Source organism: Amblyomma maculatum, chromosome 8, assembly GCF_055883805.1.
Source record: "Amblyomma maculatum isolate TAMU_Amacu chromosome 8, ASM5588380v1, whole genome shotgun sequence".
NCBI classification, from domain to species: domain Eukaryota; kingdom Metazoa; phylum Arthropoda; class Arachnida; order Ixodida; family Ixodidae; genus Amblyomma; species Amblyomma maculatum.
The window spans coordinates 59,581,578-59,606,864 of record NC_139351.1 but is presented as its reverse complement, the minus strand read 5'-3'; the positions used below and the strand labels follow the sequence as shown (position 1 = coordinate 59,606,864).

Genomic DNA, 25,287 nt, shown 5'->3' with positions numbered 1-25,287 from the left:
GGCTTATACTCGTATTTTTACCAACAATATTTTTTAAATATCCATTTTAATCCATGCATCAATCGATAGAAAAGCTGTGAAACAAAACCTAGCATCTTTATAAATATTTCTTCTATGCCGATTTCCGTTCTAGCGGGATTTGAAGTGGTAACTATAAAACCATAAATGCTCACAAATCTGCATACATAGGCCGTCTTATCTAGTGGAAGGCACTTCAATTGTTCATACCCAGCTGCATAAAGGCAGCATGCCGGATTAAATTAACGGTGTTTTATGACTCTTAGTCCATTTCTTGATTTTATATAAGCAATACACGCCTTTACATATTCGGGAATATTTAGCTCTGGACTATCGCTCCATGCTACACATCGCCTTGAACTATTCAATGCTAATCCTACTACGTCTGTAAGTGTTGCCAGCAAGTGCGCACCTGTCAAAATGAGTATCCATGATTGTGGGGCAGTGGACTAGCAAAAAACGTTTACCTATTAGCGTCGCTATCTTGTCACTTAGCTGCTCTTTTGTCGCTATCCTAATGACAGAGAATAATGTAAAAGCCTGCGGTGGCCAACCGTGAAGAAATGCGAAATATAAATTCCGGCATTGGCAAAAATAAACAGACTATACAAATATTTATCCAGCTGTTATTGTAGAAAGTAAAGTAAGGTTACTTTTCACTTTGAAAACACTTCCACTTATACGCAAGAGAGGCCAAAAGTTTGCTAACATGGTAAGAGCTTGAAGAGTGGCTCCATGGACATGCGAGGTTTTGATCTCTACGGTCGAAGTCGCAATCTGAGGCGAAGTTCTTCGACAATGTCCATTGTGAATTGGTGTCCACGGTCACTAATGATGATTGCAGGAAGGACATGCCGAAGAATGACGAATCGAAGGAAGAAATTAGATACTTTAGACGCCGTAGCGGATGGTATCGCGGCTGTCTCGCAATAGCGGGTGAAATAATCCACGCACACAAGGATCCATCGGTTTCCTTTAAAGGACCTTGGGAGAGGTCCAAGAAGGTCAATGCCAAGTTGCTCAAACGGAGCTGTTGGAGGTGTGACTGGCCGCAGTTTGCCATGTGGACTTGAAGTCGAAAGCGCTGGCATTGCACACATCTGGCGACATATCGCTCGATCGTTGAACTTATCTTCGGCCGGTCTGCGTCGTCATCAGTCGTTTGAAGCGGCAAACGCAAAAGACAATCAGCATCTGAGTGTTTATGGCCGCTTTTACGCACCACAGTAAAATTAAACTCTTGCAGCCGGTAAGCCCATCGAGCAAGCCGCCCACAGGGGTCACGAAGACTCACCAGCCAACAAAGGGAATGGTGGTCGTTCACGATGGTGAAAGCATTCCAGTACAGATAGGAACGAAAGCGCTGTACAGCGAAAACAACGGCGAGACATTCTTGCTCCGTAACCGTGTAATTTCTTTCACATTTACTCAACGAACGGCTGGCATACGCTATCACGTGCTAATCGCGTCCATGGTGTTGTATAAGTACAGCGCCGATACCGATACCACTTTCGTCAGTGTGTAGTACTTCAATTGGAGCTGATGGGCAAAAGTCGCGGAGGATGGGGCCCGAGGTAAAAAAAAATTTCAGATGAGGGAAAGCTGAGTCACATTCGCTGGTCCAATTGAATGATGCATCTTTAGGCAGTAGACGCGTGATTCGATAAGCGATGTCTGCAAACCTCGGTATAAAGCGTCGAAAATACGAGCATAGCCCCAAAAAGCTGCTCAGCTCTTTTACTAATTTGGGCATGGTAAAAATTTCGACAGCTTTAATTTTCTTGAGGTCTGGTCGAACACCTTTTTTATCAACTAAGTTACCGAGGGCAATTGTTTCACGATCAGCAAAATGGCATTTCATTGGCATCGCACAGCGCTCGTGTGCTGTGCGATGTCAGTGCACGTTAAAGAACCCCAGGTGGTCGAAATTGCCGGAGTCCTCCACTACGGCATCTCTCATAGCCTGATTCGTTTTGGAATTTTAAACCTCACAAACTAACCAAACCATTTCTTTGCATTCAGTACAAGACCAGCTCGTTCAATGCAGTCAAACACGATATCCAGACGGCTGTTGTGCTCACTAAATGTTTTACCCAAAATTACAATGTCTTCCAAATAACAAACAAATATGCCACTTTAGTCCACGGAGGATTGTATCCATGAACCGCTCGAATGTGGCAGGCGCATTACATAATTCAAAAGGCATAACATTAAACTCCTAAAGTCCGTCTGGTGTTACGAATGCCGTTTTTTCTTTATCTGCAGTGTGCATGATGATTTCCCAGCAGCCGGATCTCAAGTCAATAGAAGAAAACTATGAAGCTGACTGCAGACAGTCAATTGCGTCATCTATACGAGGAAGCGGTTAGACGGCTTTCTTCTCGTCCATCCCATCGCAACCCGGCGGCTCTACGGCATGGACAAGAGGCTGCAAACTTATAAGGAAATTTTAGAACGCTACAGACTTAGCAGAAGGTCCCTGCCACCACCGGACCGAACGCTAACTAACAAGGAGGCCGTCGCTTGGCGGCGCCTGCAAGCTGGGAATTGCCCAAGTCCCGTTTGACTTTTCCACACGCAAGTGGAGGTAAAGGCGGACGATAAATGCGAAACCTGCGGAGAAAGGGGTACTCTGGATCACATAATCTGGCAATGCCTCGATTCTTCTTGCGCCAAGGAAAACATAAATAGTAGAGAAGCCTGGGACATGCTACTGCGGAGCGAGTCCCCCGCCAACCAGCGAAGAAACACTGTCGCTTCGCCTGTCTTTAGTCGCGGAGGCCCCGGCCTCCGTCCCATAGGCCTGCGTGCCGGGGGCTGAGAGTAGGGGGCCTCCTACATCGGTGGAAAAATAAAGTTCATAAAAACAACAACAACGGCTTTCTTCGTGACTGTATTTAAGCGGCGGTAGTCAACACAAAACCTCCATGCAGGTGCAGCGGTGGCGTAGCGGTAGAATATCCGCCTCGCATGCAAGAGGACCGGGGTTAAAATCCCGGTGCCGCGCAATTCTCCACCGGATGAAAAAAAAAAAAAAATCCGCGTGTCGATGGAATTGCATAAACAGGTTTGGGGTGCGACCTGATGCCGGTGAACACCTCCGGCAACGCACTCCCTCACCAGAACAGGCGTTGGCCACCCTGGTGCAGTAATTGGCCGCAACCTTTCATGATAAGCTCCACGAAACCCCGGCCCTCAGTCACCAGCGGCTGCGGAACAACTGACCACGGCGGCGGTCAGACCTGTGACGCAGCAGGGGGTGCTAAGAAAGCCTGGCTCCGCTGGACAGGCCGCCATTGGAAACTGACCCTGGAAACGTTTAATGCTAGAACCCTAGCTAGTGAAGCTAGTTTAGCAGTGCTGTTAGAGGAACTAGATGGCATGAAATCGGATGTCATAGGGCTTAGTGAGGTTAGGAGGCCGAATGAGGCATACAAGTACTGAATGATGGGCATGTACTGTGTTATCGAGGTTTACCAAAGAGGCGACAACTAGCAGTAGGTTTCCTTGTCAATAAGTATATCGCGGGTAATATAGATGAATTCTATAATGTTAATGAGAGGGGTGCAAGCATCGTAATTAGGCTTAATAAGCGGTATAAACTGAAGGTTGTACAGGCCTATGCACCTACATGTAGTTATGATGACCAGGCAGTTGAAAGCTTCTATGAAGATGTAGAATCGGCAATGCGAAAAGTAAAGACGCAGTATACTGTACCAATGGGCGACTTCAATGCCAAAGTAGGGAAAAAGCAGGCAGGAGACAAGGCAGTAGGTGACTATGGCAATGGTTCTAGGAATAGCAGGGGGGAGTTTCTAGTTGAGGTTGCAGAGCGCAATAACTTTCGAATCATGAATACCTTCTTCAGCAAACGGAAGAACCGGAAATGGACATGGAAAAGTCCTAACGGAGAGACTGAAAATGAAATCGACTTCATAATGTTTTCAACCCCCGCCATTATGCAAGATGTAGAGATAATCGGGAAAGTGCGATGCAGTGACCACAGGATGGTGAGGTCCCGAATTAGCCTAAATGTGAAGAAGGAACGCAACAGATTAGTAAGAAAGAAACCCATGGATGGATAGATGGGAAAACATTTATTTCATCTGCTTTAAGAGGTTCAGTTTGATTGCTGGCCACGCCAGATGGCCGCCAGTTCCGTACTGTCGGCGATCTCTTCGGTCCACTCAGTGACCCGAGCCTGGATGGCTGGGTCCGAGCAGCGCAGCACGGCCTCCAACTCCTCCAGAGATGGAGCTGGCCGCAAATCGGCGGGTGGCGGATAGGCCGCGCACCCCCATGTAATGTGGTCTAAAGTAGCGTCGACGCAACACTCTTTGCATTCAGGGTCAACCTGTTCTTTGAATATATATGAATAAACTTTGGGGCAGGGGAAGGAGCGGGTTTGTAGCTGGCGCCAGAGTATCTCCTGGGCCTTGCTTAATGAATTGTGTGGTGGAGGGAAGATGCGCCTTCCCAGGCTAAAATGGCGAGTTATATCATGGAACGAGAGCAAGCCCTCCCTCGCGCCCGCGGGAAACGAGGTGCTCACCGCCCGGCCGACGAAACCTCGGGCATATTCGTGAGCCTTCTCGTTCCCGGGATTGCCCGAGTGAGCCGGAACCCATACCAGTTCTATCGTCCTACCAGGGACTGGACGATAGCTTTTAAGGATATGCCTTGCGGCAGCCGACAGACGGCCCCTCCCGAAATTCCGTACGGCTGTTTTGGAATCACTGACTATAACATCTGCTTCGGTAGAAGCGATAGCCAGCGCGATGGCTGCTTCCTCTGCAGCCTCGGAGGTTCTGGTGCGTACAGTAGCTGAAGCTAAGACTTTGGTAGGCGTGGACTCACGGGCCCCAGTCACTGCACAAATCGCGAAACCGCGGTCCGTCTCTTCATACTCGGCCGCATCTATGTAAGCAACCGAATGGTTTCCTTTGTATTTGGTGTGTAGTGCACGTGCGCGTGCTAGTCGCCTGCCTTCGTGGTGAATGGGGTGCATATTCTTAGGGAGCGGCTTGATAACAAGCTCCTTCCTGATTGCTGTGGGTATTTGCCTGGAATCGTCCGCCATGGGTTCGGCATTGATGCCTAGCCTCAACAAGAAAAGCCTCCCGGCTTTGGTGCGCGCCAGTCTGGAGTACTGCGCTAATAAATGCGCTTCCTTGAGTTCATCAAATGTGTTGTGCACTCCAAGAGCTAAGAGCCTATCGGTTGAGGTGTTTCTCGATAGTCCTAGTGCTGTATTGTAAGCTTGCCGGATAAGACATTCAACCTTTTGCTTTTCGCCTTGGTAAAGGTGCAGATAGGGCAGGTTGTAGACTAGCCTGGTGATGACGAAAGCCTGAATGAGTCGACAGGTGTCGCGTTCTTTCATGCCCCTCCTCTTGTTGGCTATTCGCTTGATTAGTCTGGCTGTTTGGGTGACTTTTGTGGTCAGTTTATCTAATGTTCCTAAATTTCTGTGGTTACTCTGAATGAACATGCCTAGGATTCTGATGGTGTCTACTTGTTTGATTGGCAGTCCTTTGAGCTCTACTCTGATTGCAGGAAGCGGAGGTCCGTTCTTTCGATTGGGGCCTTCTCGAACTACAAGGAGTTCTTACTTAGAGTGTGAACTTTCAAGAACCGCCCTTAGAGCGTAAGTCTCAATGGTGTCGACTGCTTCCTGAAGCACACTTTCTACTTGGGCATCACTTCCCCTGTTCACCCACAGGGTAATGTCGTCCGCGTAAAACGTATGCTGTAGCCCCTCGATGGCGGAGAGTAGGCGGTAGGATAGTTATAGAGGATACCGGTAAGCTGTCTAAGGAGACGAAAGATTTGATTAAGAAACGCCAGAGTATGAAAGCTTCCAATCCAACAGACCAGATCGAATTGGCCGAGATATCAAAGCTAATCAATAAGCGCAAGGTGGCCGATATAATAATGTATAACATGGAGAAAATTGAGCTTGCTGTAAAGAAGGGGGGAAGCCTTAAAGCGGTAAATAAAAAATTGGGCATAGGCAAAAACCAGATGTATGCGATAAGGGACAAGGCGGGCAACGCCATCACTAATATGGACAAGATAGTCAAAGTAGCCGAGGAGTTCTATACAGATCTCTACAGTAACCAAAGTAGTCAGGACCGTAATGAGATTGGCGGTAGGGAAAAAGTCAAACGTTCCACCAGTGACGAAGGACAAGGTCATGAAAGCACTAGAATCTATGAAAAGGGGGAAATCAGCTGGAGAGGATCAGATAGCTACGGATTTGCTGAAGGACGGGGGGGATATCGTGCTAGAAAAACTGGCCACCCTGTATACGCAGTGCCTGGTGTCATCTACGGTACCGGAACCATAGAAGAATGCAAACATTATCCTCATTCACAAGAAAGGGGACTCTAAGGACCTTAAAATTACAGACCAGTCAACTTACTGTCTGTTACGTATAAGGTATTTACTAAGGTAATGGCTAATAGAATAAGGACAACCTTACACTGCAATCAAGCAAAGGATCAAGCAGTTTCGGAAACGGTACTCTAATATCGATCATATCCATATTATCAATCAGGTGATAAAAAAATGCTCGGAATATAACCAGCCCTTATACATAGCATTCATTGATTACGAAAAAGCATTTGACTCAGTTGAAACCTCAGTGGTGATGCAGGCATTGCGAAATCAGGGGGTAGACGAGCCGTACGTGAAAGTGCTGGAATATATATATAGTGGCTGCACAGCAACCATAGTTCTGCATAAAGAAAGTAACAAAATCCCATAAGGAAAGGTGTTAGGCAAGGAGACGCAATCTCCCCAGTACTATTCACAGCTTGCTTAGAGGAAGTATTCAGAGACTTGGAATGGGAGCAGTTACGGATAAGGGTAGATGGAGAATACCTCAGTAATCTGCGATTCACTGATGACCTTTCCTTAATAAGCAACTCTGGGGATGAACTGCAAATGATGATTGATGACCTAGACAGGAAAAGTAGAAAGGTAGGCTTGAAAATCAATATGCAGAAGACTGAGGTAATGTTCGATAGCCTCGGGAAGGAACAGCAGTTTACGTTAGCTAGCGAAGCACTGGAAGTAGTAGGCTAATATGTCTACTTAGGACAGGTAGTAACCGCAGATCCGGACCATGAAAAGGAAATAACAAGAAGAATAAGATTGGATGGAGCGCATTTGGCAAGCACTCGCAGATTATGACTAGCAGCTTACCTGTATTGCTGAAGAGGAAAGTATATAAGAGTTGCATCTTACCTGTACTCACCTATGGGGCTGAAACGTGGAGGCTAACCAAGAGAGTTCTACTTAAGTTGAGGACAACCCAGAGGGCTATGGAACGAAAAATGGTAGGGGTAACATAAAGAGATAGAAAGCGTGCAGAGTTGGTCAGAGAAATAACTCAAGTTACCGACATTCTAGTGGAAATTAAGAAGAAGTGGACATGGGCAGGACATGTAGTGCGAAGAGAGGATAACCGATGGTCGCTGAGGGTAACAAACTGGATTCCAAGGGAAGGAAAGCGTAGCAGGGGGCAGCAGAAAGTTAGGTGGACGGATGAGATTACGACGTTCGCAGGGGTCAAGTGGATGCAGCTAGCACAAAACCGGGTTAAGTGGAGAAATATGGGAGAGGCCTTCGCCCTGCAGTGGGCATAATCAGGCTGATGATGATGATGAGTCAACACAAAACCTCCATGTGCCATCTTTCTAACAAGGATAACCGGAGCTGCCCAAATACTACAGGACTCTCGAATAATGCTGCGCTTTAGCACGTCTTGAACTTGCTCATCTATTACCTTACGTTCAGTTGCTGAGACTCGATAGGGCTTCTGACATATTAGAGGTGCGGCTCCGGTGTTGATCGTGGGATGAATACGACTGGTAGGTAGTGGTGTTGAGTCGTCCTTGCAAAGTCGAACTCTGTCATGTGTTTCAGTAGTTTCACTAGAATGCGGCGCTCGGTTGTAGGAAAAGACTTAATAATCGTAGCCGTAACTTCGGTCTCCATACCTTGTTGCACCTGCTGCTCAATGACAGAGCTGTTTAACGCCGCGTTGGAACCTGATACGCCTGCCTCGAAACGCGCGAGTTTTAGGCCCCGAGGCAACGCAGTTGGCTCTTCAAAGAGGTTCACTGTCCAAGCTCAGTGCGGCCTCTAGTCACGGGAACGACAAAACGTGACACAAGGATAGTCTTCTTAGAGCAGGTGAGTCTCGTAGGTTCTACTATAGCTTCAAGAGGTTCGCACTGGTTGCGAATAGAGAAATCCCACACGAATGCTGCAGATAACGCTGGCACAATTGTGTCTTCTTCCACAGCAAATGCTCCAAAAACAGGTGTCGAGTCATCCACAAAAGCCGAAAGTAGTGAAGGATTCAAAACAATCTCTCCTGTACCACAGTCTAAAGTTACGCCGCACCCTTGTAGAAAATCAATCCCGAGAATAACATCATGCGTTGACCGAGGCAGCACTGCAAATTGTACTCTAAACTCGAGGCCACCAATAACAACTTCCGAAGCACACACGCCAAGAGGAACTAAAGGTTCACCACCGAAACCACGGAATAACACTGCACGTTCACCATAGAATATTACTTTCCTACCTGAAAGGTTCCTTAAACTCAAACTCATAACATATACTGTAGCACCAGTGTCCACAAGAGCCATTGTTTCCACGCCATCAATAAACAATTCCAATTTGTTCTTTAACATAAACACGGGTAGAGGTCATGACTCGCCGGCGACCGCACCTCCATCGGCCGCGCCTCCTAGTTTCCCTCAGGCGGAGGGGAAGAACGACGTCGAGGGGAAGGTGACCTGCGCTGGCGCTGAGATGGCGGCGCCACACTACAGTCAGATGATGGAGATGAATTCCGCAAATATGTCTAATGGTATGAGTCCCAAGTGGACAAAGTCGGGGATCGCTGCTGTTCGGAGTGCGGCCGTTCGTGAATGTTCGCGGGGGGTTGGTAGTCTTGGACAGTTGGAAAAACGGCGGCGGCAGTATCTAGCGCTATGCCCCGCAATGCCACACCTGCAGCACACAGGTTGAGGGCGCCAGCGATCAGCATATGATTTCCCGCAAACAAAGTCGCGACGTTGGTTGTAGCCAGGCTCTCGCTGCTGACGAACCACGTTTCCAGAGTAGGCGAGCCTCCTTTTAGTCGGCTGGTGGGCCTAACGTTGAGTAGAGCTGCGCCCATCATCCATATGCGAAGCGCCGCTAGGTTGAACCCACGGAGTGGATAGGGCGGCAACATTTGCCTGCGCTGCACAACTCTGCCGCACATATTCTTCACCACAAATGGTGTCCCTGGATCTTGACAATTACTCGCGTACAATCTCTCGTATCATATCAGTCATTGAAACTGAAGGACAGGCTTCAACACTGGTACAGATGTGACATTGGCCAGTCTTCCGAGTTTAGGTATAATTCGTCGCAGCTTGAGAGCCTCAAATGTTCTACAATGCTTTGTAACGTCAACGGTGGTGCTCAGGCTCTCTTTGCTAAAACGAAAATTTAAATGTCTTCCGCTATTCCTTTCAGGAGGTGACCTACATTGTCTTCTTCAAGCATAGTAGGATTGACCAGCTTGCCTAACTTTAAGATGGCTTCGATGTATGCAGTACAAGTTTCTCCTGGTTTTCCAGAGAATGTCCGCGGCTCTCAATAATGGGGCCAGTTGTTCATTGTGAATGGTCTTGGCTGCTCGGTACTGCCGTCTTCAGTCATGTCCGATGGCATTAGTGGTAAGCCAGTGAGTCTACGGCGTCTTCGGTAAATGGAACGCTCCGTGGTCGCTACCCAAGCACCTCTTACCAAGATGTTACGTGCTTTGTACGCACAGGAGGTTTATTTACAGGGATCGGTCCAAACAGGATGGCAGCGAAGCGTACAAATGTCGCTCTGCCCTTCATCTTCTTCTTCTTCTTCTTCCTTGATATTTGGCACATACCCACGAAGGGGGATTGGCCAGGGTTCAGTGTGGACTCCCAAATGTCCTACACAAACTGAATTAGTGTAATAAAGTAATTGACAACTAAACAAAAACAAAAATCACAGCTATTGAATGAAAAAATATGAAGCAAAAATTTGGAGTTTTGTAAATTTGGAATGCAATTAGCCCTACATCTCCTTCCTTCACCGATCTACCCGACCGTTCTTTTTCATCTTCCGTCGACGTTCTGCGAAGGCGCGTGACAATATATGACAATTGGTTCAGAGGAAAGGAAAAGAAAACTGATTGATTTATAGGAAGGGAAAGGCGCGGTAACTGTCTCACTTGTTTTCTGTAGACTCCTCAACCGCGCCGTAAGGGAAGGGAGGAAGGTGGGAGTGAAAGTGGAAAGAGAGAAAGAGATAGATAGATAGATGGATTTATTGAAAGGAAAAGGCAGAGAGGTTGGCCCGAATAATTCAAATCTGGCCTGCTACTCTGCACTGGGGAAGGTGAAGGAGAGAAGAAAGAAGGTCATGATGGGTGACGATGTGGGAGAAGGTATATGAAATATATATACTGACACAGCAGTTTGTTTTACAAACGTGAATCAAGTCCGCTGGCACTCAAATAACGGCAAAGAGCGCGCACTGCCTGGACGCCCTTCCCCTTGTCCTGCCAAGCGCCCAGCAGCAGTTCCTCCGACAGAGGCCTCTTGTCTAAACGCTTCAAGGAAGCAGCTAGCACATTTCTTTCGTTCGCATACTCTGGGCACACCAATAATACATGGTCCACAGTCTCTGGGATGCCACAAGTTGAACATTCCGGTGAGTCCATCTGTCCAATTAAATGTAGGTACTTGCGCGTGAAAGCCACGTTTAAACGAAGTCGATGTATCAAGCATGTCTGATGACGCGGAATATCACGCGGAACAATAAATTTAAATGTTCGATCGAGCCTTCTCAGACGGATGTGTCGGGCGTCTGGTTGAGCCCAGTAAGTTGCTGTAGCAATATTCATATAACTCTTTAGAAGACACGTCGTATCCGCCCTTGAAAAAGGCACAGCTGTTTGGAGGCCATTGATGTGTGCGCTTTTCGCTTCAACATCGGCCTGCTCATTCCCATGGAGGCCGCAGTGGGCAGGAATCCATTGAAACATTATCATGTGGCCTTGCAGCTGAGCAGATGTGATGAGCTCCATAATGTTTAGTGCCAGGGACTGATAGGCAGTGTGGCGTAAGAAGTTTTCCAAAATTTGTAATGCAGTCTTCGAGTCCGTGAATATACACCATTTTTGAGGTGGTTCCCCACATATATAGCGAATAGATTCTCGAATGGCTACAAGTTCGGCAGCGGTTGATGTAGAGGTATGTCCCAAAAGGAAATGCAGAGTCGTTTTCTGAGCTGGTATGACCACAGCTGCAGCGGATGCTTGTGCTGACACAGATCCATCGGTGCATACATGAATATAACTGGGATATTCTGACCAGATGTGTGCCAGAGTAAGTTGTTTGAGTCCACTAATTGGTACCATTGATTTCTTTAATATTCCGGGAACACGAAGGTGCACCAAAGGTTTATCCATCGTCCATGGTGGTTGGGTGGGACGGTATGGGAGGGCATATCCTGTCGGTACTTGCGACTGATGGCAGCGGAGTGCACTTGTAAAACTGCAGTCCGGCCTCTCATCCAGAATCTTGCTGAGTGGGTGAAAACGGTGTCTTGTAAGTGCTCGTAAATATACACGAAGTGGTTCGTGGGACAAGTATATGGACATTGGGCGAGCGTGTGCCTCTTCAATTGTGCCTTTGTTAGAGGTGCATCTGGGCAGTCCAAGGCATATTTTCAGTGCCTGCGCTTGCACGCTCTCTAAAGTCCGCAAGCAGGAAATGCTCATACTAGAGAGTACTGGGAGACTGTACCGGATGTAGCCAACAAACAGAGCCTCGTAAAGCCGTATTAAGGAGCGCTCAGTTGGACCCCATTTGATGCCAGCTATGTACCGAAGTACATGGCAAAAATTAATTAGCCTCTTCTTCACCATAGCAATATGTTTCGACCAAGATAGTCGGTGGTCGATAATTACTCCCAAGAATCTGTGCCTGGAGACGTATGGTATTACGACTCCATGAAGGGTAATCGGGTAGCGGCTGACACATTTTCCCGTAAACGCGATCACTGCACACTTTTCTGCCGCTAAAAATAAACCTTGACGCCGTAAGTACATCGATGTTGATGACACAGCTCGTTGCAGTCTCGCACGTAGTTGTGGGCGCGTCGAACCAGAGGCCCAGATGCAGATGTCATCAGCATATGCACTTATGTGGATGTTAGTTGGAAGTTCACTCACCAGGCCAATTAGCGCAACGTTAAATAAAGTTGGGCTGAGAACTCCTCCCTGTGGAACTCCACGAGTGACCTGAAAGTGGGTAGTATCTCCTTCAGGCGTAGTCATGTAAACAGAGCGGCCGCTGAGATAGCTTACAATCCACAAGTACAGCCGGCCACCAACTCCCACGTCGTCAAGTCCATCAAGAATAGCTTCATGGAGGACGTTGTCGTAAGCTCCCTTTATATCTAAAAAGACAGCAGCTACTAGTCGACGGTGACGCTTTTCGTGTTCTACTGTCGCCACAAGGTCGATGACGCTATCAATGGAAGAGCGTCCGCGGCGAAATCCAGTCATCATATTCGGATAAAGATCATTACTCTCTAGATACCACTCAAGTCTTGCCAGCACCATGCGCTCCATAACCTTTCCAACACAGCTTGCTAGGGCAACTGGCCGGTATGAGGTAAGTTCGAGAGGAGGCTTTCCAGGCTTCAAAAGAGCAACCAGGCGGCTAATTTTCCAGTGTTGAGGAACAGTACTAGAAGCCCATATATCATTGAAATAATTAAGTAGTGCAGTTCTACCATCCTTGCCTAGGTTCGATAAGGTTGAATATGTAATCCCGTCAGGACCAGGTGCAGATGAATGCCGACAAGAAGCAAGAGCGGCGTCTAATTCAGCTATTGTAAAGGGCACGTCGTATTGATCATTCGGCGAAGGTGGTGCAAAAACCTCTGAAATTGGTAACTGTGCCTGGTTTGTGCCCACAACCATTTTACAAAAATCTTCAGCTACGTCAACTTCATTGCGGCGTTGGTAAAGGGCCAGGGCACGAAAAGGGTGCCTTTCTCGCGGAGGTGTGCGCAAGCTTCTCGCAACATGCCAGATACGCGACAGGGGCTTACGGGGATCCAGTGATGAGCAGAACTGTCTCCAACGTTGTCGTCCTAACCTCTCCAGGTGACGCAAAACTTTTCGTTTAGCTCGGCGAGAAAGTGCGAGATCTTGCGCGGATTTCGTTCTCCTGTACTTCCTTTCAGCCCGCCGACGGATCGCGCGAAGCCGCTCGAATTCCACGTCGATGCTGGACACTGACACCGGCACACTAACATAGCGAGTGTTCTCATTGAGAGAGGAAGTAATGAGTCCCTCTATTTGAGATGGTGACTGGAGGTCCACGCTGGAAGTCTCCACCGCTGCCCTAAAGGCGGGCCAGTCTGTGTATTGCACACGAGGTGAAGTGGCAGGTGCAAACCACTTGATGCATATGTACGTTGGTATGTGATCACTCCCATGTGTTTCCACATCACTACACCAAGAAACGGAGGGATGGAGGCTTCTGGAAACAAACGCCACATCCAAGCAGCTGCTGTAGGTTGTTCCGCGTAGAAACGTCGGTGAGCCGTCGTTTATATTGACGAGGTCTTGTGTATGCATAAAGTCTGCCAGGTCTCTTCCTCTATTGCTCATTATTGCACTACCCCACTGAGGGTGGTGAGCATTAAAGTCCCCCACAATAATACGAGGAGCTGCACAACACTGGATTGTTGAAAATAGATATGATTTGTCCAAGCCATCCCTCGGTGGAATATAAGCGCCTATTACAGAACATACTCGTCCTTTCAGGGTTAACGTCAAACAAATGTAGTGGTTCGTGTTGTGGGGCTGCAGAGCATGGCGGACGTGCGCAATGTCTTGGCGTACACATACCAGCACTTTGCTTGTTTCGTTTGCTTCTCTAGACCATAGCAGAACATATCCAGAAAGGCGGAAAGCAGCCGGCATGTTGGGCTCACAGATCACAATCACAGGAAAGCGGTACTTCTGTACCCGCTGTCGGAAGTCACTCAGCCGACCACGCAGGCCTCGGGCATTCCATTGCATCACTACACTGCGGCGCAAGTGCATCGTCACAGATGTGGGGTTAGTTTGTTGCGCCATTGTGAATTATTGCAATGCCGCCAAGAGCGGCTCAAATGCGTCCAAAAACTGAACAGCAAACTTTGCTGTTTGCGTGTTGATGCTGGAGAGCAGCACCCGCATTGAACGAACCAGCTGTTTCAGCATTTCTTTTACCTGCTGGCTGTCGGGATTGTCGGAATTTTCAGTACGTGTGGCAACCAAACTGGGATTAGGCCTGGCGTTGGCCTTTGGTGGTAGAGCTGGCCACTCAGCATCAGAGGCGGTAGGTAATACAACAGCCTCTGTCTGATCCTTGGCCTGAGACACTGTCTGCGACATTACAGCAAGAGTACTTTTAACAGGATTAGACTCAATCTGTTGTGGCACCTGAGCTGACGTTAACTCTGAAGTTGACTTATCCAGGCTAGGCTTGCCTTCCGATTCCTTGTGTCGGCGTCGGGAACGGTGCTTGCGACGACGAATAGACGCGGCCGCTTCTTGATGAGTCGAGTTATCTCTCACCATCTTTTTTTTTTTAGTATACGTTTTTCATCCTGAGAGAAAGAGGAGCCGTAGTGGAGGGCTACGGAGTAATTTCGACCACCAGGGGCTCTTTAACGTGCGTTGACATCGCACAGCACACAGAGGAAAGGAAAGGCGCACTATCTGTCACACTTGCTCTATGGACACCTGAACCAGGCCGTAAGGGAAGGGAGGAAGATGGGAGTGAAAGTAGAAAGAGTACGGAGCAATTTCGGACCACCTGGGGATCTTGAACGTGCGCTGACATAGCACAGCACACGGACGCCACTTCGTTTCACTTCCATCGAAACGCACCCGCCGCGGTGAGGATCGAACCCAGGAACTCCGGCACAGTAGTCGGGCGTCTTACCCCTCGCAACCCCTGCGGGGGAGGAAAGTATATAACAGTTCCATCTTACTTGTACTCAGTGTGGGGAGGAGCCCCGCCGTTGTGGTGAAGTTGTTAAGGGGCTCGACTACTGTGCCCAAAGATGCTGGATCGAATCTCGGTAGCCGCGCCCGCTTTAGATGGAGCTAAAATTACCAGAAACTTTGGCGACTATAGTGGCGAAAGGCGAAATCCTGAGTGCCACATTTTGTTATGCATTTGTTGCGAATGTTGCAGCGCATGATGCTTCCAGTAAAGAGGGTGACTACTGTTTCACATTCCTCCCTTCGTATGGCGTGATACATGTGTACGGGGAGAATTGTGACAGATACTGCGCCTTTTCTATCCTGTAAATCAGTTTCAAACGCTGCTGATATCTGCTGTACTAACCCCTCCTGGGCATCTGGGTCTGCTTCTGTTTGCTGTGTGGTGCGGAATCCGAGTAAGCTGCAAATGAAAGGGCGCACAGATGCCTGGATCGTACGCCTGGTGGTGTCAGCTTCGTATATGCATAATGATGATGATCAAAACTTTATTTTTCACCGAGATAGAAGTCCCCGTGCTCCCCGCCCCTGACAGGCAGGTCTGAGAAACGGGGGCTGGAAGCCTCGCGACTAAAGACTGGCATATATACATCGGTTATTCGCGGGAAGCGAAGTCCCGGTTGACCAGCAAAGAGCCGTCTGCCTGGCGGCGATTCATGCATGAGCGAATATGCATGAATCGCCTTGTGCCGTCATGACCTGTCGTAACGGTACATCGCGCGCCGCTTGTCGAACACAACAAGCATTTCATTGAACGCATAAAAGGAAAGGCACAGTATCTGTCACTCGCGCAATCTCGCTATCGTTCTCACTGCAGGCAAGGGGAGTATGAAGAGCGTTTCACGATCCGGAGCGTGGCGCACTGGCGAAGCGCTGGGCTGGGGATCCAAGGTTTGAAGGTCCGATTCCCCGGTGGCAGACAAGGTTTTATTAATTTATTATTTAAGTATCGATTCAATGGTGATTGGGCATAATGGTCACTTTGAATTTGGTGGCTGATGACGTCATATCTTCTCAACCAATCAAAGGTGCCGCAAAAGTGGGACACATTTTGCCCACGGCAACGATGGGCCTTTAAAGGCTTTTGCCTTAAAAGGAAGACGCCTGTAGACTGTGGGATTTCGGCGCACGTTAAAGAACCCCAGATTGTCGAAATTGTTGGTGTCCTCCACTGCAGCGTCTTGCAAAGCCCCTCAAATTATAAATTGCAATCACTATGAGAATGCAACGTTGAGGTTAACAAAAAGAGATTTACTATTTAAGTTGAGGATAAGGCAAATAACTGTGGAGCGGCAAATGACAGGTGTAACGTTAAGAGGGAGTGCCCCGACAGGGTGGTGCAGTGATAAGACGCCCGACTACTGTCCGGAAATTGGAATACCCGGGTTCGAACCCGACCTCGGCGGCTGCGTTTCGATGGAGGCGAAACGAAGAGGCGTCCGTGTGCTGTGCGATGTCAGCGCACGTTAACGATCTCCAGGTGTTCGAAATTACACCGTAGCCCTCCACTACGGCTACTCTTTCTCTCCTTCCACTTTAACGCCCACCTTCCTCCCTTCCCTTACGGCGAAGTTCAGGTGTCCACAGACACAAGTGTGACAGATACTGCGCCTTTCCCTTCCTGTGAACCAATTATTAATATTAGAGATAGGAAGTTTGCAGAGCAAGTAAGAGAAATAATTCAAGTTAATGACTCTATTACAAATCAAGAATAAGGAACGGGCATGGGCTGAAGAAGCATGTGTGCAAAGAGGAAACTAATGGTTGCTATAGGTGACAAATTGGAGCACTACAGCGAACGCTAAGGAACGCCACACGACGAGAAAGAATGTTCGTTTCTTTGAAAACGATTGATTGATTGAATGTCCTTTATTGAATGGGAAGGCTCATGGCCTTGGATGGGGATAAAGGGGAGTAGACATAATCTTCATTGTTTAGGTCGTCACTCGAATCACATTGCTCTAACCAGGCCACTAAGCGAGCCATACTTGGCAAATATCATCTGTGTGTTTGCATCAGTTTCTAGAAGGGAACGGTAGTTCAGGCGGTAGGGTTCGATCTCGGGGCGTCCAGTAGAAAAAGCAGGGCATTCCCAAAGTAAATGAGATATGCCGCCGCAGGTTAGAGTCGTACAGTGTGGGCACGTAATCATTTTCTCCTTATACTGACGCCAGCGGGCCATAATACGTGGCGTGTAAGCCGCATGGGCGATGAGCTTATTCAAAAAGACTTCTTGACTTCGGGTGAGGTGGGTTCTTCTCGTAAAAGGTGGGTCTGGTGTTTGAAAACGAGGAAGCGAAATTAATGCTTCTGTGCTCTAATTTGAGAAGTATTTCTAACACAGGAAGGGTTCTACTTATCACTGTGGCATCCAGAAATTTTGCCTAAAGGTCTTGTGCTGACTGATATACGACATGAAATATCTCCAGAAAGGCCAACAGAAAATATTCCATAATCTTCACTGATGAGGCTCATAAAAACATCAACCAGCATCAGTGACATGGCTGGAAAATAAGACCTGAAAATAGAGGTGCTTATTAATAGCTGGATCGAAAAGTTTTCAAAATTTTGGGTGGTAGTATTGTGTGGCATTGGGATAGAAACACCACCTGGTGGTGGCAGTCTAAATGTCCTGAATTCACGGTTATCATCTGCCGGTGACTGCGCTGGTGGTGCTGCGGATCATCGCGCCCTGGTATTTGGCCTGATGCCAACCTTTCACACTGCCTATTTTCATGTCGGTTGCATTTCAACCGGGATTCTTTCCCCACCTCCTCCCATACTATTTGGACCTGGGTGGACTGGCTTGGTGCTGAGGGTGAAGAAGAACAGCGCCTGCTCGTCCAGCAGGTCATCGATGTATTAGGCGCCTAAGTGTTGCGCCTCAATAAAGTCCTTTACTGCTACTGTCTGGCGTCCGGGGCTGATTTTTCTTGACGGGCGCTCCTTTGAGCTTCGGCTGCCCGGATTACGTCTGCTGTCATTCCCGCAAGTCCTGCTGCCCCTGAGTCCGAGGCTGGGCTATCTGCCTGGCATATTAGTCCCGGGAAGATGGACCAACTGCCACCAAGTACTACGCCTTCCAAGGCCCAGTGCTTCACTTTCGTGTGGCCGGAGCAAGCTCCGGCAGACGACCTGGTAGATGCGTTCGAGAAGGTCGTCGGGGTCGGGCGGCTGCAGTATTTGCTACAGATCGACGAAACTAAGTTACTCACTGCTGTGTCGTCGATGGCGCAAGCGAAGAAAGTGGTTGCTGCGGGAGCTCTGCCCGTCGGAAATCACTATGTACCGTTGGTGCAGCTCGCTGCGCCAGTTGTTATAACGCGGTAGCTTTAAGGGCCCAATGTCGCAGAAAAGTCGGTGTCGTCGTCGGCGGCCGCCGTCCTGCATCGTCCGGCGTTGGCCGTGAGCGAAAAATTCCAGAAGCATTAATAAATAAAAACGAGTAGGGAAAGTTGCTGACCTGATGAATCGAACGTGGGCTTCCGGGGTGCGAGACGAGCACGCTAGCCACTCCACCACTCCAGCTTTTTTTTCTTTATGCATAAATTGGTACAAATACATCAGTAAAAGATTGTGGTTGCCATGTCCCTTGGCTGACAACCTTGTCTAATGGACTTTCATTACCACAAGTTAGCCCACCACTCCAGCTAAATGGTTTGAAACGGACAAAGGCACGTCAATCGATTGCGGTGTTGTCTCAGAAATGTCGCTTAGAGAAGTGTATTGTGGTGTATAATAATAATTATGAGCAAGTAAAAACATAATTAGAGAACACGCAGTTAAGCAAGTGGCAAATTATTTTTCCGCTGTACTTCCTCTTGTAACCACAGGGACGATGACGCTTGATCGGAGCGGTATGGTCAATTCTCCGTCGAGAACGTTGAGAGCGACTTGATGCGTCAAAGTTCTCGTAGCAGGTACGGCTTTGTCGATCGAGACCTTGAGTTTGGATCGGAGATCGATGATCGCTCGATGTTCGTTTAGAAAATCCATGCCGAGAATCACATCGCGGGAACAGTGCTGTAGGACGACGAATCTGGTAGGGGAGTTCCGTCCATTTACTGTAACCCTTGCGGTGCATCGCCCCGACGGCGTAATAAGGCTACCACCAGCGGTGTGGATTAGCGGGCCGTCCGGAGTGGTCGTCACTTTCTTGAGTTGGGCGCAAAAGCTCCACTGATGACAGAGTAGTCGGCACCGGTGTCCACTAGGGCGGTAACCATGCGTCCGTCGACAGCAACCTCAAGGTCGCTTGTTTGCGTCCCAGTATTGCACGTTGACTTCAGTGTTCAATCTCTGCTTCGTCTTGTGCTGAAGTCGCGGCTGGGGCACACCGTCGTAACGTCGCTGGGCGGCGATGTCAACTTGAAGTGTGGTCGTGATCTCGTCGACGTTGTCGTCTTGTGGATCGGCGATTTAATGGCTGCGAGGTCGTCACTCATTGTCGGCGATGGAGGATCTTCAAGTTTTCGCCGTGAAGCAACGTCACCTCAAAAGGTTACTCGGTTTAGGTTCCCCTGCGCGGGCTTGGCGACCTTCCGCGCACACTCTCATCGTAGTTACGGCCTGACGACGCAAAGCGGGCCCTGTACGGCGATGGAGACCTGAACCGATGGGTTGCTGGCGTAATCTCGCCGCTACTCAGATAGTTGTCGATTTCTTGCGACCGTTCACCTGGGCGTGGTCGTGGAGCATCGACTGCAAACCCGCGGAGACCGATTGGTCAGTACAGGCAGTGGCGCAGAATGTGGCTGCCCTCAACGCAGTGGAAGCGTAATGGCCGGTTCGCTGTCCTCCAGACGTCGTACTTCCTGGGGCTTGGGGGTCGTTGGTAGGTTTGGCGGGCGGAGCCAAGGGGCCTCTTTTAGGAACAGGACGGTAGTGGCGAGGGCTTGGAAAGCCACCAAGTCGGGGAGCATGGCGACGTAATGCAGCAGCGTAGTTCATCGCTGTTGCCTCTTATGCTGGAACTGTCGTAGCCGTCGCTTTAGGAACGCCGAGAGCCAGCTGAACTTCTTCACGGACGACGTCCGCGAGCGTCGCCACCTAGGGTTGTTGCGATAATGGCAGCAATCGGCGGAGCGTCTATCGCACGATCTCCTGGATGAGGTCCCGAAGGTTCTCTCCGCTTGCAGATGCGCTGGGGTAGTGGCTTTAGTAGTCCAGTGTTAAAGTGGTCGCTCGTAGTGACGTATCCGGGTGTCCAACGTCTTCTCGATGGTCGATGCTTCACTTTCAAATTCGTGGACTGTTTTCGGCGGGTTCCGGACAAGCCCTGCAAAACGCGACTCTTCAACGCCTAGCATTAAAAATTTCACTCTCTTACCATTGGTCATCCTAGGGTCGGCGCGGCGAAACAGGCGCTTCATCTCTACCTAGAGCAGGACGGGCTCGTTTAGGAGTTGAAGTCTTGATTGGAGGAGCACCTGAGCTCTTTCTTTTCCAACAGAACTTGCAAAGGCCATCAAATACTCGGCTTTGAATATACCCAATCCTTTAAAAAAGTTTCGTGATTTTCGAACCAAACTCGGGCATGTCCTTGAAGAAGAACGTAGACGCACCTGAGTTTCGCAGCGTCGTTCCAGCCGTTGAATTCAGCCACACGATCGAAAAGGTGCATCCAGTCTTCCGCATCTCCACTTGGCCGTACTTGGAAGATGGGGGGCTCCCGGGGCTGCACGAAGACGACTGGTGTTGTTGATTGGGCCATTTCTAAAGTTGATGCTTTCCGGAGTGAGGCAGCAGGCCGTGTTTGGATTTTAGGCGTTTGAGTCGGCGGCTGGCTCGGTGACTGTAGGCTGGTTCCCGAGGGCGACAGGAACAAGGTTGGGGTCTTCGCTTGACGGATCAAATACAGCAAGGCAGTGTTGACAAGGCCGTATACACCAAAAGAAGACACAGGCTTGATGGTACTGAAATCAACTCTATTGGGCTGGCTAGCGCCCGCAAAATAACTAAGCAACTCGGCGGCGGCGATAGCAGCAAACGTGCTCGTCGATCGTCGAACAAAGAATGCCCGTCACACTCGTCAACGCTCAATTTAGAGGCTGCTCAGAACAATCTAAATAACGACGCAAAATGGCACTAGCTCAACCTGGAACATTTTAGAAACATACGCAGGTCATCGGAATCTTCGAGACAGATCTCGGCGCATCGTTCCCGACAAAAAAAAATGATAACGCGTCGTATCGCAAAAACGAGCATGAACAAACACGGGATACAGAATTGGTAGGTGTGCCAGCATCACAGTGATAAGGCCGCATGCCGGCGGCTGCTAAAAAACAACAATACAGTTTTGAAGTTTTCGCGGCAGTATACAAATCTGCATTTTACCTGTACTCATATGGGGCTGAAACGTGGAGGGTAACCAAAAGGGTTCTGCTTCCTTCATTCCTCCCTCTTCCATTTCTTTGTTCTCCATTTTTTCTTCTGTATGCAAGAGTCAATGGAGGTGGCTCAGCTACAGAGCCAGTTGCAGGTCCGTGCATTTTTTTCCTTCTTCTTACAGCCACAACAACAGCAACAACCCTTTCATTTTTATTTACGATACAAGCTGGGCACCACCGGATTTATTGCAGATCACCTGAACGCTGAACGTTAATACAGTTAGCGTAATAACAATGAGGCAGGCAGTTTTTGCAGATTTGGTGATGGCGAAAGCATGTTGGCACCTCACTATCAGAAAATGGGCCCGAAAAGTGGAAGCAAAGTGCGCCGCGTGATTAAAGTCATCCGATCGTGGAGGTAGCAGTTTCTGTCTGAATATGTATCATACGTGGTGCATAAACGGTATTCCAAACAGAGTAGAGATGGGCCTTGCTCGTACACCTTCTTCCGGACAACATATCACGAGAGGATTCATAGTGGCAGATGTCTCGCGAGGGCCGAATCCTTGGCTAACCACTACGAGACAGAAATGGAGTCTTCTACGTTGACGCCTCGAGTCCGCACCATAGGGGTTGGTACTCAGCGGCAGTCGTCCACCAAAACACTGCAATAAACGGACTCAGTTTCCGTGCGCACAACATAACACACACGAAAGAGGTTGCTATCGTCCTAGCCGCCTCATATCAGGGCTCACGGAAAACATGTCCGACTCGAAGGATGCCTGCCGCAATATCGAGCAGGAATACATATCATACTTCGCCAGCGCATCGAACAATTATCTGGACTCCGGCTCACACTGACCCCGATGGCAATGAAACGGCAGATGCCGCTGCCCGCGCGCTCACTTTCAAGGCACCTCTTTCGTCCCCTACCGATTTCCGACTTTAAAAGAAATAATTCAGTTATTTAAGTCCAGCCAGCCAATCTATTTTAAGCTCTGCAAATGCCTCACAAAAGCAGAGGGGTGCATTTTGTTCTTGTTTAGACCAAAACTTTACTGTGCCCGGCAGTAGCAATATACTTTGACCCCGCTTGGACGAGGAAGTTCCCGCACTGCGAGGACATGTCCTCAGACATTTTATACATGGTGCGGGCATGTAAAGAAAACCAAATTTACCACCCGCCCAACGCTTCGCATGAGAACTGGGGGGGGGGGGACTCTGCTCGGCTGCTCTGAACTGATGGCGGAACGGGTCTTAGGCGGGCGGGCCAGGGAAGCAGCCTTCGCCAATGGCCTTAAGAGCGAATTAACCTAGTAATTATGAGGGTCGGCCCCTTAAGGACCGCTGGCGTACTCTCCCTGTATAAAAGATAAATGTATTTTATCATTATTAAGCAAAGTAGGTAAGAGAAATAACTCGGGTTAATTACATTCACGTATAAACCAAGAAAATGAAATGATCATGAGCAAGGCATACATACGTGCTGGGAAAAAACCAATGCTAGTTGTTGTTGTGACGGTAGGAAGAAGTACAATGAAACGCACGGGCCTGCTACCGTTTATGTAGCTGAGCCACCTCGGCTGCCTCGTGCAGACAGCAGAGAAAATGACGAAAGAAAAAGAAGAGGAAGACAAAGACGCGCTATGGTTCAGAAACGAGCTCTGCAACGAACATGCGCCAAGCTGTGCCACACGACAGAAGCGAATGTTCGTTTCTTTGAAAAACAAGGAAGCGAAATTACTGCTGCTGTGCTGTCAAATGAGATGTATTTGGAACAAAGGAAATGTTTTATTTGTCACTGTGTAATTTGCAAATGTTGCCTAAATATCTCGTGCTGACTGATATGCAACTTGCAATACCTACCAGAAAAACCAACAGAAAACATTTTACAATCTTTGGATGAGGCTCATGAAAACATTAACAAGCATCAGTGACAGGGCTCGAAAAGTAGACCTGCAGGTAGATGTGCTTACGATTATTTGGCTCCGAAAGCGCTTCCTCGGAATGCTCATATCGATCCTTAACAGACTGTGCATGGCTTTTGGATGTAGTGTAACAGCAATTCATGGGTTCTACTTGCGGGGGTTCCGCTGGTGATCTCAATCCCTCCGCGCGTGTAGTGTGTGCCAATCTTTGCTGAGGAGGCTGCTACGCACCGAATTGTTCCTGCGCTTCCCCCGGAGGATCCGCCCGTCCGGCGCCGCGCTCCTATCGCGGCTGCCCGGGCCCTGGATCGAGTCATGGAACGACCAACCCCAGCACTGCGCCCGTCCAAGGCGCAGTGCTTCACATTCACGGGGCCGGAATCTGTTCCGGCGGACAGCCTCATCGACATTATCGAGGAGGTTGTCGGAGTAGGGGGACTGCAGTACTTCCAGCACCTTGGAGGTCTTTGTTTCCGGGCCGTCGTGTCCTTCATGCCGCAAGCGACCAAAATGGTGGCGAGAGGTGTCCTTCGTCTCGCCTGAATAAACGTGCCGCTGGAGCAGGTGGGAGCTCCGGTGGTTTATGTGACTGTTTACCGTCTTCCCCCGTGCGTCAGCGACGAGGCTCTGGCTGCGGCGCTTTCCCCGTACGGAAAAGTCCGATCTGTCTCAGAAGTAGCGTTCCAGTCTAGGAGCCACGTCCGGAACGGGACGGGGCTGGTCAAGTTGAAAATGACGCGGTCACCCCCGACTTCCTGATGGTAACTGGGACCCGCGTGATGCTGGAGTATCGAGGAACGAAAAGCGTGTGTTCCAGGTGCGGCGTTGAGGGCCACATTGGCGCTGCTTGTTAGGCCGTGCCTAGAATATATAGCCGTGCGCTGCGGTCGTTGCAGCGCTTACGGCCATGATAGTGCGAGTTGCCGCTCCGCGTGCAAGCGCTGTGGCGGTGAACATCCAACGGTGGATTGTGTTCTACCGCGCTTTTATGCAGCGGCTGCCAAGTCGTCCTCGGAGCCTGGCGTACAACCCGAGAAGGCCGCGAACCTGGAGCTGTCCGGCGACATCCAAGAGCCCAGGAGGGACTCAGAGATGGACGACGACGAGACCTTGACGACCACGTCTGAGGCCCTCTCTGACGGGGCAACCACGGAACCCTCCCTCTATAGCGAGCTTGTGATGGAGGTGACAACCTCTCAGAGCAACTCCGAGACTACCTCAGACGTACCCGGCTCTGAGTCCCGAGCATTGGAGTCGCAACCTGTGGCGGGCGAGCATACGCACGGCGACAAGCTGCAGAACAAGCCCGCTCCACATGTGAAGTCGGCAAATCTGGAGGCTCTGCGGAACGCCCCGCGCCTCCTCCACGCGGGGGCTGCCGGCCCCGTCCTCTCGAGTAAGGAAGCCACCCTGTCTGGCGTTACGGTGGCAAGACGCTCTGGCTCTGCGAGGCCGCAACACCTGAGTGCGGGCCGCGGTATCAAAGCGCCTTTCGCGGACGACTGCAAGCGTCACTTTTCCGGCACAGAGAGCTGTGCATCTTTTTCGAACGCATCAGCGCCGCATAAAGGGTGCGGAAGGCACCAGACGGCTCTAAGATGGACATCTCGGACGCCGAGTCGTAACCACCATGGCGCTGCCTCTCAGGCTCAATGGCCGCTGCGGCCGCACCCTCCTCCTCTTCGCCTGTCTGGCGGTGGCTTCGATGCGGCTCAGTCGGCGTCGACCAGCGGCCACCGCTTTTCGCTCCCGGCTAATAATCGCCTTGGCTGCGTTGCTGCGGTCTGCGAAGCGTGAACTGCGTGCGTTCCGTGCAGTGAGTGTGTGTGTGTTTGAATGTGGTTATGTTTGCGCAGACGCGCGCGCCACACGGACCATGTCGCGGCCC

At 49.6% G+C, this 25,287-nt stretch overlaps 1 pseudogene; it reads right to left on the bottom strand.

Moving 5' to 3' along the window:
• Positions 1-3,833: 3,833 nt before the first annotated feature.
• LOC146181244 (uncharacterized) overlaps positions 3,834-25,287 on the bottom strand; it is a 232,701-nt pseudogene continuing 211,247 nt past the window's right edge.